Genomic DNA, 17,225 nt, shown 5'->3' on the forward strand with positions numbered 1-17,225 from the left:
TGTAAAGAAATAGCAGCATCAAGGACACAGCAGTACCGATACATCTGGCATTGTTGTTACAGTTGACTTGATTTCCGAATGCTGCAGTTGCTTTGTTTGCACGTACTGTTTGGTTCCCACATCTTTTCCTGAAGGCTTGCAAGGTGTTGGGGCCCTACCTTCCCTGTTCTGCAAAGACAGCACTACTGGCCTCAGGCTTGCAGCTCCAAATGGCCCTACAGCTGCATCCAGCCCAGCACATTGTGACTTATGTCAGATGTTTGTTTTCTGGGCTGCCTGTGCAGCTGTTGCATGTAGCCAGCAGTGGCTGGTTCTCCAGGGGAAGCCCCTCTGGGACTCTTATCCCAGATATTCCAGCCCACTTTTACATCTTCCAGATCATTTTCATAGAATTATTTTGGTTGGAAGGCACCGTAAAGATCATCTAGTTTCAACTTCCTGCCATAGGCTGGGACGCTTCCCACGAGGCAAGGTTGCTCCAAGCCCCATACAACCTGACCCTGAACACTGCCAGGGAGGGCTCATCCACAACTCCTCTGGGCAGCCTGTACCTATGTCTCGCCACCCTCATAGTGAAGAATTTTATGTTGTCTTTTGTCCTACATGGGCTGCAAATATGGGGAGATTGTAACTTGTTCAAAACTTGCTGACATGGCAAATTGCTGACAAGCAAATGGAAGTCTATTTGCTATAACATTTCTATGACTGCTCTCTCTGGGTTTTCATGGCGGGTGAAATGATGTGTTTGCTTTTGCAGTGTTTAACAGAGGCAGAAGCTATCATGTGTGAGGGATCTGCCACATTTCCCAAAAGTCAAAATCAAATTCAGCCCTGGAGAGGCGTGCTCTCAGTTGCTCCCTGCACGTAAGTCCTCAGCTACCTTGCTTCAAGGTCAGTCGGGTATTTCATGCCTCATAAGCAGTTCGCTTTGTCGTGTGGCTGGGAAGTAATGCTGCCCAGACATATCAAATCTCTGATTTCAGTGCTTATATTTCTTCTGTATGGAAACACTTGAATTCTGCTTTGCTTCGTCGCCAATGTGACTAATCAGGTCTGCACACCAGCAGTTCCAGACAAGCTGCTTTCAGGATGACAGCCCTGCAGCCATTTGCAGGGAGCTCCATTTTGTGGTGGCAGGTGGAGAGCTGGTGCTGCATATGCTGAGTTTTTCTGCATCTAGCTGCCTGGGGTGGAATGGATGTCTGAAATACCCCATCTCCTTGGGCTCTCTTAGCACTCTTCGCTGGCAGCATCTGAGAGGGAAGTTTGTGTCTCTGCTGCCAACATACTTGACTGAGTTGGCTTTCACATTGAGAATTTTAATCTGCAGCGTGTGTAGCAAACTTTGATTTTGGTGCTTCAGTAGTTTTCTTGATTTCTAAGTATATTTTTAGATCAGTTTTGTACATTCATACATGCCAAATTTGGCTTGAGATATTTATTTCTGCGTCCTGACTCCCAGAAACAAGTGATCAATGTACAAACCTCAGATGGGGAACAAAAGGAAACTAGATCTCTGGACTGTGAAGGAAAGCCTGAAAGCTGATATATAGTTCAAAATCCAGAAGTTAGTCAGGCATAAACTCAGAAATAGTATTTTGACCTGAATGTGGTTCTCCTGACTGCACAGCAGGGCAGGTATCACGTGCTTGTGACTACGTATTGCAACAAGTGAGGACTGGTTCAGGGAACACACACAGGCTGGGTTCCTGGCTTTAGTATCTCAGAGTACGTGGACTTTATCAAATGAAGCTGTACATCAAATCTTCATGGTGAGATTAATTAGCAAAACCATCATTCATGTTATAGTATGGGTAGTATCAAATTCCTTAAAAAATTTCCAGTGCTCATGGGTCTCTTATGTAGCTAGTTGTTTTGGTTATTGGAGCTGGTCAGGAATTACAAGTTACATTGCCCTGAAATAACTGTGCTTTATTTCAGAGACTTCATATATCTTCACCAAATTTAGGTGGGTGGTAAACTCTGTGTCCCTGCCACAGTGCCTGTTTGCAGGATGTAAAATCTGTGTTCTTTGGTATGTTTTATGCAGGGAAAAGAACCATCTCCAGAATAACAAGAATTATTTTTTAATCCTTGAAGTAGCTTCCCCTTCTATCCCTGCCCTGCTAAACCATATAAAACTGAAATCCCCTTTCTTCCTCCAGACAGAAAGGCTGCCCTGCAGAACACCAAGTGAAGACTTCAGTTTGAAAGGGGGTAGTCTGATAGAGCTAATAACTGAACCAGGGTATCAGCATGAAATGGCAAAATTTTTAATAAAAGTATTAATCCCTGAATGTTTCCTGCAGTTGTGTGGGGTTAAGAATTGTAATACTTTTTAGTTAGTTGAGGCTTTAAAAAAAAAGCTCTTAAAATACTTTTGTTGCCTTTTTTTTTTTTTGAGAATTTCTGAGCATTAAAATCCAGAGATAGAGAGAGTAATGAGTAAAAGACATCCAGAAACATAAGCATGTGGAAATGTGTATTAAGGGGTCCTGGTGGCTTTAGTTTTGCTGCTCTCCTTACTTTAATCCCACTCTTTCTGTCATTATTTGATCACTATTTCAAGCCAGGTCTCTTCTATGCACAGTGTGTCCATGTAAATTGGGAGAAATTTATTGTGGGAACAGCTACCATAAAATTCTCAGCTTTCCACTGTCTCCTCAGTGTCCTTTCTTTTTTTCTATAGCATGGAAAATACTCAGTATTGAGGAGTCTGGTACTGCAACAGCTTGTAGCCCTCCTGCCACGCTTGCTTCCTAGCACAGCTACTGCACAGAGGCAGTAGCCACATTTTGTGTAAATAAACTGAATTAGCACAAGAGTTAGAGTGCACAGAGGAATTTCTCAGCAAGTTCTGAAAAAAAAAAATAATAAAGGTTCTGGCAAGCAGATGAACAACAGCAGTGAAGGCCTCCTTGCAACTCCAGAGAAACTTCAACCAAGGAATTTTATGTGTGGGTGTTGGATGTGCAAGGGCCACTTGATGCTATGCTGATGTGACATTTCTAATGCAGAACTTGAAAATGCTATATAAGAGGTGTTGTAGCTTCAAGGTTTGGGGTGATCTGCAGGGACCCCCCACTGAGTGCAGACAGGAGCAGCTGCAAGCAGGGCAGCCAAATTCTGCCCAGCAAACCAGTCCATGGCAGGCTCTGGGCTGCTCATTTGAGAGCAGGGTTGCCCCACAGTGGTCCATGGCATATCTGCAGAAACATGCCTGCCTTGGCCAATTTTCATTTTAATGCTTTGGGGTATTCCTGGTTTGGAAGAAGTTTTGGATGTCAACAAATGGTAAGAAAATGCCAACAATCCTGACATAGACATAGGATTTATCTCCTGGCTCTGAGCTAAAGCCAATCAAAAATATCCCTTGAAGGGTAACTCAAGCCATTCTCTGCTTTTATATGTTTAGAATCTTGACTTACAAATCGTTTCTTATTATATGCCTCTCTAAAAATTAGATTATTTTTTTTAAAAAAACTGCCTTTTGAAGTTATTGACTTACCAGCCTTGTCACTAAAGCAGAATTGAATCTAGCACCTCCTGATTGTTATCAACTATTCCTGGTCGGCTACAGCGCATGATTGGTATTGATCTTGTGGGAATAAAACTAACAAAGCCTTTGGTTTTGGATACGGAAGGATGTTTATCTTTTCATCTGTAACTATCATTTCCTATAAAAGAACATATCCAGGTCTGTAAATTCACACTACAGTTATACATTTTATTATTTTCTACCAATGATTTTCATTGGAAATATTGAGCAAGATGCTGGCTTTTTATTGTACAACTTTCTACTCTGCTCTCATCTCGTAATGTTCTGAGGGTTAATGGATATAGATACGTACAATTCAAGGAGATGAAGAGGGGTGGAATAATTTTATAGCCTAAGTCTTCATCGTCCATCAGAACTACACAATGATCTAGATTTTATTGCATATATATTGTATTTGTATATTGTATTTGGGTCAGATGCACAGCTGTTTAATGAGCGTATTGATTATCAGGTTTATGGACCTATCAGAAAGGGAGGAGAGGCATGAAGGTAATAAGCATCAGTATTAGACCATCCTGTGCCATGGTGTTTATTCACATGGGTTTTCTGCTTAGAACTTGATCTGAAAAATGAGAAAAGTGATCAGAACCCTTCTTCTCACTCATTTTCCCCTTCTAATGCCAGGGTATATGGTTTCTGGGAAAGTAAGAAAGTGGAGGAGATGCAGGGAAGGCTGACCAAGATCTCTCTACTTGCCAGGTTTGCTGCTGTTTTACCTGGCAACCCCCAACAACAGAAGGCTTAAAAAAATTTTTTGGCCTTTGATGGAATGAGACTAAAGGAGGCATCCAAGCTACTTTCCTTAGTTAATTCTTTGTTTTCAGTCTGGGAGAGTTTTCTCCCAGGACGAGGTTGCCACTTACCCTTGTGGAAGCAACATTCATCTCCCTTGAGTGCAGGAGCACATCTCAGTGATCACATCATCCATGGGGTTTGTCTCCTTGACTTAAGCACATGTGGGCTCAGACACAAGTGAGCCTGCGTCAAAGCTGATACAGATGTTCATCCAGGCATTTTGCAGTGAAGCTGCCACACGTGAGTTTGTGATGGGCTGGGTTTCAGATTCAAGCATCTTGGAAGGTGCCAGAAGATGGATTCTGGCTTGTGTGGTGGTTAGAAACAGTTTGGTCATTCCTCTAAATCACAATGTTGAACTGGAGCTTTTCAGGCCCTCCTTAGATCCAGAAAAAAACCAAAACAAACCCCCACTAACAAAAAACCTTTGAAGGTAGTGAGCTAAGAACATGGACTGCTTTGATCTTACCAGTTTACGAATGCCTTAGAGCACAAAAAAGGCTGTTCCCTTTTAGTTTGGATGTGTAAATTACTAGAGATGTGCAGAATTTAACACAGAGAAATCTGGTATGTGATACTCTTCACTCTTGAGACTTTGGATCACTGGTATGAGTTTAATTTAAAATGCTTCAAGAGGAGCTCATCTTAAGGAGCAAACTGAACTTTCTGGGAAATGTGAATTGACTTAATGGTGTTGGTTTGTTTTAGTTTCTTCTCATTAAGCTGTGCATTACCTGATATGGCTTAATGATTATTTCTTACTGAATTATATGCCATTTCTAAATTAATTCCTATAGTTTCTAAATTCATTCATTGTAATAATAGCTTCTTACTTGTCTTGTGCCTCTTGGGTTGCCAGAGCAGTTTTGGTTGTTGACCTAGTGTTGCATATAGAGAGGAATTATAGCCAGTGTTTTCTTATATCTCATTTTTTTAATTAAAAATAATTATTATAAATCTTTCTGGAAAAATACTGGACCACAACATTATCACTCAAGTTGCCAGTGTCCAGGAATAATAGATTTTTGACAGCACATTATGAAAAAACATCAGAAAGTGAACTTAATGTAGCACAAAGCCAAAATGCCCTCAAAATGTTGTGCTATTTTGTGGTTTAGATGAACAATTGTAAAATTGTCAGCCTGTCAGGAACTGACTGGATGTGTCTTCCAAATTCTCTCCACTGAAGGGACAGTCACAATGGAAAATAAAAGCAGTGCTCACAGTTTTCTGCTGCACCTTTATACGCTGCATAATGCTGTGGGACACTTTTCATGGCAGGAGAATCTGAGGTGGGGGAAAGATACTGCCTGGAGGAGGATGAGATAAGTGTTTCAGAACACTTTGTATTCTGCATTGCTAATTTCACCGGTTTGTTTGTATGCACAGGAAGTGCTGGTAAAACAAGACAGAATAATCTGAGTAATTGCTGTGAATAGCAAAACGTGTAGAGAGGAGATATAATGAGAGATAGATGGTACATTAGCGTGTGAGTTGCAAATGCTATCAAAAGGTTATCTGCAGCTGCTGGTACAAACAGGCAGTGGAAATAGCAGCAGAGCATCTGAAATGAGTGCTATGCAGGAGAAGAAATGAAAAAAAAAACCAACCAAAACAACTATTCCAGGTTCCTGATTTCTCTAAGCTTTGTATGTGGACTTAGGCAATTAAGACAGGTTTCCCCGTGTGAGAGGTTTGATTGGTCAGAAGGAGATGAGCTCTTACTGGCTGCTGGAATTCCACAATATTGATACTGTGCTCTTCCCTACAAGTGCAGCAGAGGTCAGTAGTTGGCGAGTGCTGTCAGCATCTGAAGATGAACCTTGATATTAGTTCCTTGCCTTTGGGTGGAGGAATGCGTTCTTGGGATATAAGATAGTTACATTTTGAGGTTTTCCTTCATCATCATGGATGTTAGAAACTACTTGTTAATGAAAATATTATTTCCTAATCCTGTGAGTGTGGGTGCTGAATTTTCAAAACTTTTTTGAGACCTGATGTGAAACTTGGGGCAGTCAGGACCACTGACTATTTATTAATTGTGATCACTTTGTGTGTGTTTGGCTCCTATAAAGAGCAACCTTCCTGGTAAGAGAACAGCACACAACTCATAATATGCTTTGATATGCCAAGGTCTGTCCCTGTATTGAAATGTGTGTCTGGGGGAGTAAGAAAGTGGCTGGCAATGAGGCAGTAGAAGAGGCTAGAAGAAAAAATGGACATTAGCTAGTGACTGGCAAAATGGACTTTTCTTTCTTATTTTTTTACTTCCATGAAGGAAAAGTGCACTACATGAGCTGGGAGGCTACAGCTGAGGACTGAGGTCATAACACCAGTGGCAGAGCTGTGACTAAAAGTAAAACTGCTTGGGAAATACAATCATGGCAAGGAGCTTTTGGCAGATTGCCTCAATGTTCTGGTCTCCCAAGACCACTTCCAAGTGTGGGGTCATGACTACATGGCCTGTGTTTCTGCATTCTCTAGACGTTGCCTCTCCCGTGTCTTTTTTTACTATTGATTCTCAGCAGGAGTAATTTTCCTGAAGAAGCAGGACTTTCAGTTGGTGGCTTGTGACTGAGTGTTTAAGACAGCTGAGAAGCCATAGTTTGGGGTTAATGTTAAGTGCAGTTTCAGCCACCTTGAAGTTAGATTTTATTTTCTTTGAACTAGACACACAAACTTCTCAACTTCATGGCAGGATATTTAGAAGTTAGCATATTGATTCAGTCTTAGCAAGTCTCAGGATGGTTTCTAGCTTGGCTTACATTCTCCTTTTGCTGTCCCTATCAGAGAAATTTGTTTTCCTAGGGCAAGGTGTCCTCAGCTGGTCTCTCTGGCATTGTTTCTTCATAAATCAGTGGACATACACTGCAGTTGGTGCACAAGCTTTTAGCAAAGTGCCCTGTTCACCATTTTAGGGACCCTTTCTCCTGCCCTCTCTCCATGATTTTTTCCATTCAACTGAACAGGGTGCTGATTGTAGGAGGTGGAGAAGACCCTCTCCAGTGCCCTCCTGCAGAAGTGTGCTGTCATCCACACAGAGGTTTAAATACTCGGATGAAAGGCTCACTCCCAGCCTTAAATCAGGCAGAAGGGTTGCTCAAGTGAGTATTTCCTTTGCTTCTCACACAGGCACATGGAACAAAAATTTCATTTCACAGCAAATGGAATGTCAAGTGAAATGATTTGGTGAGGACGTTTTGTTCTGTAGAGGAAAAAAGAAGTTTGATCCAGGACTATTTGCCTAATTTTATTTTTTTTATTTTCACTCTTTTTTTTTGGCTCAGCAACTGAGCCAGAAAGCCAATTGTTCCTACAGCCTCTGCATTGAGAGGGAATACAAATACAACTAGAATCCTATCATTTTAATCTGAGTTAGGGATTTAAAGGTGGCACTGAAAACTCTTTTGAGGTACAGAAATGTCTAAATACTACTTTAAAGACAGTGATAGAAATGTGAGTGTTTGGATAATTGTAATTTGTTCATAGACTAATTGTATATAAAAACTAGGCCTAATTTAGAATAGGAATTATTTCATTTGATCCTGATAATTTAGATTAGTTCCACAGGCTCCGTTAGCTGACTTGATTGTGATGATATGCACCGCTTAGCCCACCAAGTAATTGTTGTTAGGCAGGGAAATAAAGCGTTTCTGCAAAATATTGTTTTAATTAGATCTTTGCAATAAATGGAGTCCACAGACCAAGCTGGGATCAGTATACCCTACTTGCGATGTTTGGGTGTAGAAGTGGGAGCCCCAACTGGGTAAAGGATGAGGATGTTGAGGCAGCTGTTGAGATGAGATGATGGGGAGAAAGGACATGCTAAAGACATGTGTATGTTGTGGCTAAGAATAAAGTTAAGGCTGGGAGCAGTGTGGGGTCGTGGATTAGGGACAGAGTTGAAAATGTCTAGTTTTCTCTGGGTACTATAGGAGTTAATTTCCCAGATGGGGTATGGGGTGGCCTTGTATAGTTTTTGCTGTTAGTTTCATCATGGCTCTGTAATTATTACAAAGAAGCTGTAAGAATCATTTGTAAAAGCCTGGTGACTTGGGTCTTCAAGTGATACACAGCTTGGAGCAGTGGGAGTCAGGAGTTATTGATCCAGACATCCCAGAGGCACAGGTCCCTTTTTAATCAATGCCACATGGATTTCAGAGAGTTTGTGGCATCATGGCAAGTGTGCAGATATTTGTTTGGCCGTGTTTTACAGCCACTTTCTGGCTGGTTTAGATGCTTATGTCTTTAGGCAGTGTATCAGAACATCTGTCTGCCACATGACTCTTGACATGCCTTTCCACTGGGGAGATGGAAGTCTTCCTTTACAGGTAGGAAAGCTGCAGTTCCAGTTTGTTTCTACTAGTAGAAAAGGGATATAGCAGTGGAGTCACTCCTAAGAGCTGGTGGGTGCAGGGAGATGGCTGAATCGAAGAAGGCCATGAGATGTTCCTGATTGGCGTTTTTTGTAATAGAAAATACAGTCCTAAATTTACAGGTGTGTCTTTGTATTTGTGTGTTTTAATACACAGATATGTTTCATATGTGTATTCTCTAGTTTGCATTCATCTGAGAGAGTGGAGAGAACCCTACAAGATCTCAGGTGGGATCCACTCCCTGGACTTTTAAGGCCTCATCCACATCTGTCCGCCACGTGACTCTTGACATACCTTTCCACTGGGGAGGTCCATTCTTCCTTTCCATGCAGGAAAGCTGCAGTTCCAGTTGGTTTCCATGAGTAGAAACGGGATTAGCAGTGGAGTCAGTGTTACCTGTCTGCTTTGGAGGTGTGCATGCTTCCCACGGAAGGAATCTGGGAGAAGGCTACTACAGGAGGCTGATGAGGTTAATAGTGATGAGTAATGGGCCATGGTTGAAAGGGATCAGGAGAGCAGAACTTTGGGAGGAATTCATGGCCAGAGAGACAAGAGGAGAAACAGAGCCTTGGGAGGCACCTGCATGTGCAGCAGCCACAGCTGGGGGATGTTCAGTTGCCACGCTCAGAGCAGGGACAGTGGCTGCGCAGGAAGGGCAGCCCGAGGACAGGGCAGGGAGCTGGAGACAGGGGAGGCAAGAGCTGAGGGGGCGTCACAGGCCCCAGGAGCCACGTGTCTGGGCAGGTGTGTTTGCCTTGTGTGCCGCAGCCTGGGCGGGACGAGTTGCGGCCCAGGCTGGTCCCCTGTGCCGGAACTCGGTCCCCCTGCTCCCAGCAGAACCCGCTGGGCTGGTGCTGCGCCAAGGTCACCGCTGCCTCCGTGGGGACGCCCACGCCAAGCGCCGCGCCGGCCGATCTGCCTCTTGCACCGCACGGTGCTGCACCTGGGGCTGGGGGGCTGCATCTCTGTTGGGTCAGGATGTGTGAGCTGTGCTGTGGGATGCTGCCCTGCAGCTTGAAATGAGGAGCTTCAAGAATTGCACGTGCTGTGCTCATTTTTGGGTGCCTGTGTCTTCCCGTTTGAGCTGTGCAAGGAGTCCCCAACTCCACCACTCTGAAACAGGCTGTTAAGTGTTATCAGTAAAGAGAGGATCCTTCAGGAGGAAACTTGGGCCTGTGATTAATTTTCAGAAAGTGACTCTTTTCTGTCAACTGATGATGGAAGTAGCCTAAGGAAAAGCAACATCAGGCTGAGTCACCACTCCCCCAAACAGCCTTCTCCTGGTCTTGGGTTAGTTTTCCATAAACTTGCATCGTAGAATGAGGGCGTCTCACTGGGTCAATATACTTGTTTTTGATAGTTTTGTTGAAGGTTTTGCTGCTTGGGGAGCACTTCAGATCTCACCCAAACTGGGATTCAGTCTAAATCATAATGGTTCCCCTTCACATAGGTATTGGTGATCTCTGCTCGTCCCAACAACTGATTGGGACCTTTTGGAGCTGCCTTTAATATTGGCCCCAAAGCTGCACAGAGGCTGAGATCTCTCCTTAGCCTTGTCCCTTCTTGTGTTCATTAAACACCTTTATCCAGATGGCCAGCTGGTGGCCAACTTCAGAATGTGGTACTGTTGAAACTCCTAACAGGCATGCTGGTCCTTGGTGGGTGCCTGGGGGCACCAGGGGTGGCTCAGGCACCGGCTGTCCCTCATGGGGCTGTTGTGAGTTCAGTGAAACTTCTGCCTCTTCTTGTTCAGGAAATGAAAACTTGAGCAAATATTTAAGCATCAAGATGCTCAGTTCTTGTGTTTTGAAACATTTTCCAGCTCAGGGTGGGGAAAGCATCTCTCTGCTGGTGTCATAGGCAGGGGGGGTTCAGTCAATGACGTGTAGGGGAAGCAATGCTGCGAAAGCAATGCTGCCTTGAATGTTTCATCTTGGTCTGGAAATTCTTAATTAAGTGAAGAATTAAATTAAATTTAATAATATTCCAGGGAAACGATTGTAATCTTTAAAGGTGATTCCTGTTTGTAAGACATACTTAATGTAGTGTAATATTCTCAAGTGTAGCAAAACTCACTGTAGGCAGGTCTTCCTTATCTTACAAAAGGGGTTTGTTCTTTTTAAAAACCTTCCACTACTGCATAACTACACTGGGGAAAAAACAGCAACAAAAAACTCTCAGAAGTTTCCATTGTATTTTAGAAGAATACTGTTTAGTTCATAATGTTGTGAAAGCCCTGTTATTGACTTGTGTTAGTTTGCATTAGAAGACAAAATTATAGAACCTGTCTAAAAAGTCACCAAGAGAGAAGCATAAATTCTGAGTATTTAGCTGGATCAGTGTAACTCCAGTTACAATGATGGGTCACAGTAATCCTGATACCATCATGTGGTTATTCGTGACAGGAATCCAGCTCCCACACAAATGGTAAGTACAATTTCAGCATTTCCAAAACTCTGAGCCCCAGCAAATTTTACCAAGCTCAGTGAGTGCAAAAGTTGGCATATGTTGTTCCTAATTATTCCATAATAATTAGTGATGCAAATCCCACTTGGGGAGGATCTTCCCTATGCTTTTAGAAACCAACAACAGAAGACAGAGCCCTTGGAGCAGAGGCTCAGTGCTGAGTGAGGTGATTATGCAGTTAAGCTAGGAAGGATTAGGAGGAGTGATCCAGCTGCCTTTGCTGCTCCTGATAACACAAAAGATGGTATTTTCTCCTTCTTGTTATTTTTCAAGAAAAAATGCCAAGTATCATCTGATGCATCAGTGATTTACAGCTGAACAAGTCTATATAGACTAAATAAATGACAATTTGTTTTAAATACCCAGCTTCCCCAAAAATGTTTAATGTCTTACCATTAAAATATTGGAATCATTTCAGATGGAATTAACTTCCAGTTGGTTGACAAAATTCCTTGGATAATTCTGTTCTCAATGATCTTATCTCACATGTCTGTGAAACCCAGCTGTGAGAGAGGATTTAGGCACCCTGATTTAAATCTCATCTGTAAATTCTTACTTCAATTTTAACGTTCTTCTTGTAAGATAGAAAACTATCTTTTTTTTTTTTTTTTTACAGTAACAGTAATTAGAGTCTATCTTAAGATAGACTGTGAAAAGGATGTATACTGTCTAGCAACAGTTATTCTTAGTTTGTCATCTGGCTTGGGTAGCATGGGAAACACTGGAAAACTACTTGTTTTGGATTGTGCATTAAAAAATAAAATAAAATTGTGCTTCTGTTGTTCCTGTTCCCAAGAAGAGGTGGCTCTGATTTTGTGCTACAACTTTCAGATGGGTATGTGCACTGTCTGTTCTCCACTGTCATGGTCAAATATTTCTTTTGTTTGAAAAAGGCACTTTTCTGGCTGTTTGATTGTCCCAGGCCACCCCTCGAGATCCTCTTTCTGTCTCTCTTTTCAAAGTAGTCTCTCAGTAATATGTCAAGTCTGATTAGCCCCAGAAGCGATCAGCTGTCTAGACTGCATTTATCTTCACAGTATCACTTAATGTCTCATGAAAAAAACAAGAGGTCACACAATGACAGGAGTGTTGGCTGGAGTCGTGCTCTGCAGGTCTCTAGTCCATTCTCCTGCAAAGCAGGATAGTCACCAATGCTTAGACCAAGCCAGCCCCAACTTTCTCTCCCACTTTCCACCACTTCTCCACCTATTTCAGGACTGCACTGCTGTCTTGGTGAAACAAATTTTTGTAGTGTCCAATCTTTACTTCCTAAGCTACGTATTACGGTCACTATCCTATCTTTCACTGTCTCTCTGTACCAGGAAAAGCTTCCTTCTATAATCATAACTCCTTCCAGATAGCTCTAGGCTCCTTTTTGTCAGGCTAAACAAGCTCGGTTCCCTCAGGCTATCTTTGTAGATCTTGTATTCCTTAACCCTTATCCCTGGTTGTCCTCCCCTGGATCCTTTAGTTCTGGGGATCCAAAACTGGTCACAGCATCACAGTTACAGCCTTGCCACCAGAGGTACCATGTAGAGAATCACTTTCTTTTCCCTCAGTCTCCTAGACAGGACTTTCTTGGACATGCCAGTAGGCAGTTTCCCTTGCTTATCATGGGAGCCCACCACTATCTCACCCGCAACAAGCCCAGCTGCTTCTCAGCAGGGCTACGACCATAGCGATCACGTACAGAGTTACTTCACCCCATGGCTGTTAATTAAAAAAAAAAAAAAAAAGGGAGGGAAACCACACAATGGAGACCCCCATCTTTGACTTGCTTAAGTTGCTGGAAGAGTAAGCTTGCCATTGCCTTTGCTGGCTTTTGGGCTGTCCCTGCATGAAACCACTACATGAGGGACTGGTTTTACTTTCTGTTTGTACATTATTTGTGACTTACTAAGATTCAGGAACACCTGTAATTCGGCATGCAGAGAGCAAAGAGGACATGGTGCTTTTTCGCTTAGACCCTGAGCAAGATACCACAGGTGTCACAAGATCAGAGTCCTTTGCTTGAATGTTACACAATGTAATTTGTGTAGCAAATGTACCTGTCTGGGTCAGCCCAGGCTCAGTATCTTGGTCTCTCAGCAGTTAAGTTCTTCAGCTGCTGCTTCTGCTATGGACCTTTCCTGGTTTTGAACAGGTATTATGTCCTGACCTGAGGAATCCAGACAACAATAAAAACTGTTCAAACTTTTAGTGGGAAATAGCAGATGCAGTTTCAATGAGTGATTTTTTTTTCTGACAGAAGCAGAATGTGATCAGGAAATCCCTGACCTGATTTAAACCTTGCCAAAGTTCTGGTCAGTGTGCAGGTTTTCTTCACGGCAGAGTTGTAAATCATCGTTTTACTACAGACATTGAAAAATTCTGCTGTCCTGATGCAGAAAAAATGCTGCCATCTCTTCCAATTAATTTTCATCAGCCTTCTCACAGTAGTTGTTTAAAATCATCACCTAAATTCCTGTGAACACCGGCTTGACTTGTGTCTGTGGGGGATTCTTTGTTTTCTTGGGGGTTTGGCTTTTATAGTTTAGTTTTGTTTTAAGCAGTTTTTCTACCCTTACAACTAAAGAGAAAAAAATGTAAAAGCAAATTGAACTGTAAGGAGCAAAAACCCAAGTACAAACAAAAAGAACAAATATCAACTCTCTCTCAATTTTTCAGCCAACTTGAGCCAGCTTTAAAACATTTAAATGTAGATATCAGACTGTTGTTTTATTTCCACATGTAAATACTGTGATGTTTTCCTCTCTTCCCTCTTCTTTCTTGCTTCTGGCTGTTTTGGTTGCATAATTAATTGCAAAGGTAGTTATTAAAGGGGTTTATTCTTTCAAGATACTTGGTCCAACCTTTGCTTTCCCTGCTGTTATTGCAGTAAAGTGCACTTCCACAATTAACCGTTAAGCGGGGATGTAAATTAAGCTGCTGGGCTAGCAGATAAATGAAACTGTCACATGTATAATTGCTAGGCAAAGTGGCTACAACTTTAGCTATTTTCATTGGCCTATTATTGCAGCTTTCTATTGCTAAAATAATAAATCGTTGTTTGTGTAGAAAGAGGTATGTATCATATGAGAGAGAGGGAGATTTTTAAGCAGCAATTCTGTATAGGAGAGTTTTGGCAAGGCCCCAGGTCCGTTGTAAGTTAGAAAATAATTGTTTATATGGGATGGAGTCCTGTGCTGGCTGCTTCACCAGTGTGCGTGGACAGTGTGCTTGAAGAAGATGCTGTGAGCCAAGTACAGGGTGTAGACAGGCCGGGGAAGCACCAGGCTGGTGCTCTACTATTGCCCAAGCACTAGTGGTACCCAAGAACTGGATCAGTAGCTCCACGGGAAGTCATCCTGTCCTGTCTGTTCGACTCTGGGCTTGTTTGAGGAACCATATCTCACAGTGTGTATACAACATAGTTCACTCAGCTATTTCCATTGGGATGTAAGACAGCACCGTGTCATAAAGTGCAACAAGTAACTTTAAAAAGCATTGGCAAACTTGGATTATTTCCCACCCCAGCAAAGTAATTATTCCTTAATGTTAGTTCCTGCTTGAAAGAGAGCATGTGTGTATTTGGTAATTTCCTTTCTTGTATGACATTCAGGAGACTTACTCCTATGCCAGGTGACTAGCACATACCTTTCACTTAGTGAAAAGAGAACAGTTTGGCACATGCTTTTGATGCATTTCTCAGATTGCTCTGTGTAACTGTAGGCTGTCTCTTAATGTGCAGGTATTTGGGATACTCAACAGTACTTGCTTTGGTATATCAACTGGGTGTTCTGATTAGTTAAAACTTCCATTTGGAGAAAACCCAAGATTAGAAATTTCAGTTTTATTAATTGTGCCTACAGCAGAAAGTCTTTGGAGTTTCAAACAGGTCTCAAGAGCCCAAGGAGCTCTAAATCATTCAAGCTTGTTAGAAGGTTGCTTAAGCTCTTTTGTTTACCATCTTTAAAATCTCTCTTATAGAGTATTTTATTCTACATATTAAGTCTCTACAACTCCCCTGGGTTCTGGAAAACAAAAGCAGATCTTGGTAATTGTTTGGTCTGTTTTCATGGATATGAGATATCATATCAAGGAAACAGTGCACGTTAAAAAAAACAACAAAAAAACCAAAACAAAAACCCACAACCAAAACCCACAAAATAAAAACCCCAAGCAACCAACCACAAAAGTTGGGTGCTTTTTTGACAAAGGATATTCAGTTCCTCAAAGACATTATAGTCAAGGGATGGAAGCCCTGTCTTCACTGAACTACACCATTGTACGAAGTCTCCAGTGGGTTGGTCAAACCCACTGTCTGCTTCTAAAAATACTCACCTCAGAGTCTCTTTTTACCCTTATGCTTATTGGTAGCATTAACAGAGGAACCCTCACCTGGACTGAAATTCCTGCTTTTAATTGGAGAATATCACATACTGTAGACTCCGAATAGGTCCAGCACAATTGCAGATCCAATTCAAGATCAGCGAGGTGTTTGGTCTTTCTGCAATTTCCCAATATTGCAATTTCCCCAGAAATATTAGCAGATAAAGAGAAAGCAATTTTAGCTATTCCTCCGTGGCATCCTTTGTACTGATTTCAGGCTCTTCTTGAAATGCTAATATATCATCCTCACTGCTGTGCTCTTGCAGCCTGTTCCCCGAAGGGGATTCGGATTGCCTTCTTAGTAGCAGATTATCTCCTGATCACATTTCTCATATCAGGGAATCCATGTATTCAGCAAGAGACCAAAGCACAATGATCATTTCACAGTTTAGCTCTATCTAGTCATCTCTTAGCAAGTCATATGATACTTCAAGTAAGTTTAGCTTTGATGAGGAAGAGAGCTCACCAAGACATTAATCACTCTGTAGTTTGTATACAAAGCAAATCGGTTCCTCAAAGCTTCTAAATAAAATACTGTCTCTTTGCCTAAAAAACAGATATTCTTGCTATCAAGGGCACCTGAGGATGTTTACAGATGCCTTCATGTGTTTATTTTGCTGGACCATTTAATGCTAATCTAGTGTTAGATTACCTTTCTGAAACTGCTAATAAAATCTGTTACATTACTGTGTTTAGCTGAGGCCCCAGGGCCACAGAGATGAGATTTCTATCCACTGACAAATCATTGCTGGGTGAAAACTCAAAGCAGATATTTTTCTGCATCAGGTGTGGAACTCACTCGCATCCTAATCCTGCCAAATGATACAGTAATGGAGAGATGTGTAAGAGGTTTGTTTATTCCACAGAATGGATTTCATCTGGTGCTGAGGGCAGGGGAAATACATATCTTTGAGCTATGTGCGATTGCAGGAAGACTAAAGTGGATGGAAAATGCTGTCTGGCACCCAGGGAATGCAGATTTTATGGTCTGCACACAGTACAGAGTGCAAAAGGCTAAACCCTAGTTGTGTTCCGAGCCCTGCAAGTGCCAGTGGTGCAAACAGTCCAGGGAATTAAAGAACATCAGGTGCACCTCTGTGAAGAGGGGGTTGATAAGACATTTTCAGCTGGTTTAAGTCCATATCATTTTTTCAAGTCTCAGTGTAATTATGGCTGTTAAACTTTTGGGACAAGCACTGCAAGAGTTGGTGTGAAAAATGGGCCCTGGAGAGTGTCTCTCCATATGACTGCATTGCTGGAATACAGAGATTTTTCCAAGACTAATGTGACCCTTCAGAGCTTTGTGCTTATGTTATTGATGGAGTTCCTGTATTGCATTTATTGCCCAAATGCCTTGCCTTTTAACAAATGTCAAACTGTATTTTACAACTCTTGGTATTCTTGGAAGATTCCCCTGGAAAATGTCGCAGATTCCTTTGTCTAGGGTGCCTTTGGGGATCTTTAATGTTTTGGATGGATAGTTCTGGGTAGTGCCCAATAGGAATGCAATTTGGAAGGAAGCTTCTGTTTGATTTTTCACAGCATTATATCTTGTGCAGCCCTTGAAATCTGGGCACTGAGAGTAGGAGATAAAACACTTTCCATACAGAAATTCAGCCCACCACACAGTTTTTGTTCTGCCTGTAGTGCCACCTGAA

Source organism: Chaetura pelagica, unplaced genomic scaffold (assembly GCF_000747805.2).
Source record: "Chaetura pelagica isolate M959 unplaced genomic scaffold, ChaPel_1.0 scaffold300, whole genome shotgun sequence".
Taxonomy (NCBI): Eukaryota; Metazoa; Chordata; class Aves; order Apodiformes; family Apodidae; genus Chaetura; species Chaetura pelagica.